The sequence below is a fragment of the Palaemon carinicauda genome, chromosome 37 (assembly GCF_036898095.1).
Source record: "Palaemon carinicauda isolate YSFRI2023 chromosome 37, ASM3689809v2, whole genome shotgun sequence".
Classification (NCBI taxonomy): Eukaryota; Metazoa; Arthropoda; class Malacostraca; order Decapoda; family Palaemonidae; genus Palaemon; species Palaemon carinicauda.
In genome coordinates this window covers 73,617,391-73,621,951 of record NC_090761.1, presented here as the reverse complement: position 1 = coordinate 73,621,951, position 4,561 = coordinate 73,617,391, and the positions used below count along the sequence as shown (strand labels likewise).

The 4,561-nt window shown below is 31.1% G+C and overlaps 1 protein-coding gene across 1 annotated transcript in view; it reads right to left on the bottom strand.

Moving 5' to 3' along the window:
- Positions 1–1,749: 1,749 nt before the first annotated feature.
- LOC137629381 (corticotropin-releasing factor receptor 2-like) overlaps positions 1,750–4,561 on the bottom strand; it is a 138,002-nt gene continuing 135,190 nt past the window's right edge. The window contains exon 10 of the mRNA XM_068360632.1: positions 1,750–4,561. This exon is cut by the window's right edge and continues 293 nt beyond it. The gene's annotated coding sequence lies outside the window, so the exon portion shown is untranslated.

The following is a 4,561-nucleotide window of genomic DNA, read 5'->3' as shown; positions in this document are numbered from 1 at the left end:
GTGTATGAAGACAGAGGAGAAAATCTGTAAAGAATAGGCCAGACTATTCAGTGTCTGTGTAGGCAAAGGGAAAGAACCGTAACCAGAGAGAGGGATCCAATGAAGTACTGTCTGGCCAGTCAAAGGATCCCATAACTCTCTAGCGGTAGTGTGTGTATATTTACACATATATCGACACACACACACACACACACATATATATATATATATATATATATATATATATGTATATATATAATATATATATATATATATATATGTATCTATATAATATAACACACATATATATATATATATATATATATATATATATATATATATATATATATATACTGTATATAAGTGTGTGTGCGCGTAGGTGTTTGGTTGACGGACAATTTTAATACAATTTCAAACAGTTCGCTTTAGTTTTTTAATATTCCTAATATATAAAGGATTTTAATTACATCTGCACATTCGCAAATGACATTAAAATCTTGTAATGATATTCCATGAAACTCTACTCGTTAATTATATTTCGGATGGACAATTGCGGGAAATTTTGATAAAGTTTATTTTATATTGAATATTTTAATGATGTCATTTGTTATAGAAGGAGTTGTGTGAAGGCTAGCAGCAAGTAATTTTGATGTAAATATATGCGTACGTACATAATATATATATATATATATATATATATATATATATATATATATATATACATATATATATATATATATACATTTATATATATATATATATATATATATATATATATATATATATATATATATATATATATATATACAGTATATATGTAAATGCATACATATATACACGAAAATACATATGTAGGTGTGTACATATGTGTATATACATATATATTACATATGAATACATAGACATATACACACGCACACACACAAACATATATATATATATATATACATATATATATATATATATATATATATATATGCATATATATAGTGTGTGTGTATATATGTATATGTATTCATATTTAATATATATGTATATACACATATATACACACCTATATATATTTTTTTATGTGTATACACACACACATATACATATATATATATATATATATATATATATATGTATATATATATATATATATATATATATATATATATATATATATATATATATATATATATATACAGTAAGTCAAAACTCTTAAATAAAGAAAACTGATCATCCAAGGAAAAGGGTAAAATACTATCATCAAGGAGAAATCATTTTATTTGGCCTAAATATCTGAGCTATATATTTGGGAATGGTAAAAGTCAATTTATATATCCAGCTATTTACTTAAGATAATACACAAATTAACAACAATTGATAATGGATTTTATGTAGTTATTTTCCATAAACAGTAATATTTCATAACATATTTAATAATGTATATTTTTAGGGAATTTATTCCTACCATATAGTATGATGCATATCAAATCCTATATGGTCATATATATATATATATATATATATATATATATATATATATATATATATATATATATATGTGTGTATATATATATATATATATATATATATATATATATATATATATATATATATGTATATAATTACTTACAACCATTATTATAATTCTGTAGCAATTTAATCCTTCAAATAATTAATGAAATTGATTCCACATCTTAGAAGGACAACAAAATTTATAGTAATTATCATGAAAAAATCTTTTTTTTTTATGTGATATAAAGATTTTTATTTTCTATCTTGGTCTTCATTTTATAGATCTAATTCTATAAAGTGGCACCCATTGGAGTAATCTTGAATACTTAAATACTATAGATTTCGAAATTGTATCTTTTCATGTCCTCTCTTTTAACTTGAAAGTATTACTTTATTCCTCCGACCTGAAACTGAAAAACATAAGGTTTTGCGAATAATAAACTTTGTACAAGAAGGGAAAACACGGAATTAAATACTTATTGCACTTTGAGAAGGAAATCTTATTTGTTTTTTCATTATGTTTTCGAAGATTTTCAGTTTTTGTAGTCTTCCACTCAATACACTTTCTTTGATAGTTATTGCTACACAAGATTTATTTCTGTATGAGCATTAAATGGATTAACACTTAACTCACGATCACTTGAGTCCCCCAGTTTGAAACACGGTTTCTGCCAAGTGCATTTTAGATATCTTTCTTAGTCCTGAAGGCAGCGAAAGTCATTCAATTTACAAGATTTATTTCTGTATGAGCATTATATGGATTAACACTTAACTCGCGATCACTTAAGTCCCACAGTCTGAAAAACGACATTGCCAAGTGCATTTCATCTTTCTCAGTTCTGAAGGCAGCTAAAGTCCTTAAGTTCACACACAAATGGAATTATTTCATTGTTCTTTGCTCTCATCAGATGCACAAACACCAACACAGTTTTCTAGGGAAATCGAACAGGAATGTGTAGCTTCTTAAATCAACATAGTCTCCAGCCGTGCACAAGAACTAAGAGTCTTCTCCACTCAAAAAGCTTCCGACCATTTTAGGCAAGACCTTTTGGACTGGCATCAAGCCTCTCGCAAAATATATAGTTCATCAAGTGACCAAGCAGGTCATACAATAAAAAAAAACTGATATTTACATAACAAGCTCAGCGCTGCTGAAGGACGAAATAAACGCCCCCGAGTAAATAGAGAAAAAAGAGCACATTTAGATAATACAAATAATCTTAGCAGCGAATCAGGTACTTCCGAACCGTTAGCAAGAGACGAACCATACATGAAAGCCTGACGGGTTTAGGACCGTTATCACATCACGGTCGTCTCCTGTTCACCGTGATGAGAAAACGGTCGAAGGTTAAGACGCACATTGATAGCACTTAGGATAAAAATCGTCATTTCGCGTGGAGAGAGATTGAAGGAACACTGTTAAAAAAAATTTCATTAAAAAAACCGTAAATGTCTGGCAACATTTATTCCAGGATTTTTACCGTTTTAAGAACGGATATATTGACGGAAAGGAGAGATATTACGGTCACCAACCCGTAAAAGATAATAACGAAGTATTGTAAAATTACGGTCCCCTGTATTTTACTGAAATACGGTTAAAACAGCATATTTTACGGAGAATTTCCAATTAAAATTACAGTCTTTTAACAGTGTAGCACAAGATAGAATCATCATTTCGCATGGAGATAGATTGAAGAAACAGTCATAATTCTATAACCTTTGGCATTTTTCTTTAAACAGTTATAAACAGAGAGAGAGAGATGAGGAATTTTCAAGAATGCTTATAATGGTCGCCGAGACGCGACAAGATTTACATACAAAATAGTACACATATCCATAAAGGTTAATTATTTAATTCATGAACAGATTAGCCATGATTTGCAGTCACCAACCATTTCACTGTATTTAGTAAAGTTGCGTTTAATTCAAATCCATCTGGCCACTGGAGTCTCACTACCCATCTGGGAATTTAAAAAGTTGCGTTTAATTCAAATCCATCAGGCCACTTTAGGTGTCACTACCCATCTGGGAATTTAAAAAGTTGCGTTTAACTCAAATCCATCTGGCCACTGGGGTCTCACTACCCATCTGGGAATTCAAAAAGTTAGGTTTAATTCAAATCCATCAGGCCACTTTAAGGTGTCACTACCCATCTTATAATTAAAAAAGTTGCGTTCAATTTAATTCTGTCTGACCACTTTAGGTGTCACTACCTATATGGGAATTTAAAGAGTTGCTTTTAATTCAAATCCATATGGCCACTGGGATAGTCACTACCCACCATGTATTTCTGAAAGTTACACTTCATTTAAGTCCAACTGGACCCTGGGGTGTTACTACCCATCTTGGATTTCTGAAAGTTACACTTCATTCAAGTCCACCGGGCCACTGGGGTGTTACTACCCATCTTAGATTTCTGAAAGTTACACTTCATTCAAGTCCACCGGGCCACTGGGGTGTTACTACCCATCTTGGATTTCTGAAAGTTACACTTCATTCAAGTCCACCGGGCCACTGGGGTGTTACTACCCATCTTGGATTTCTGAAAGTTACACTTCAATTAAATCCCTCTGGCCACTGGGTTAGTCAATACCCATCTTAGGTTTATGAGAATTACACTTTATTTAAATCCATCTGGCCACTGTGGTGTTACTACCTACCTGGGATCTATAAAAGTTACGTTTAATTCAAATCCATCTGGTCACTGGGATAGCCACTACCCATCTTGGATTTGTGAAAGTTACGTTTAACTCGAATCCATCTGATAACTGCGATAATCTATACCCATCTTGGAGATCTATAAAGTTACACTTCATTTAATTCCATCTGGCCACTGGGGTGTTACTTCCCATCTTAGATTTCTGAAAGTTACACTTTTCAGAAAGTTACGTGTAACACGAACCCAACTGACCATTGTGGAAGTCACTGTCCATCTGGGACTTCTGAAAGTTACGTGTAACTCGAACCCAACTGACCATTGTAGAAGTCACTGTCCATTTTGAATTTCTGAAAGTTACGTTTAACTCAAACACAACTGACTATTGTGGAAGTCACTATCCATTTTGGATTTCTGAAAGTT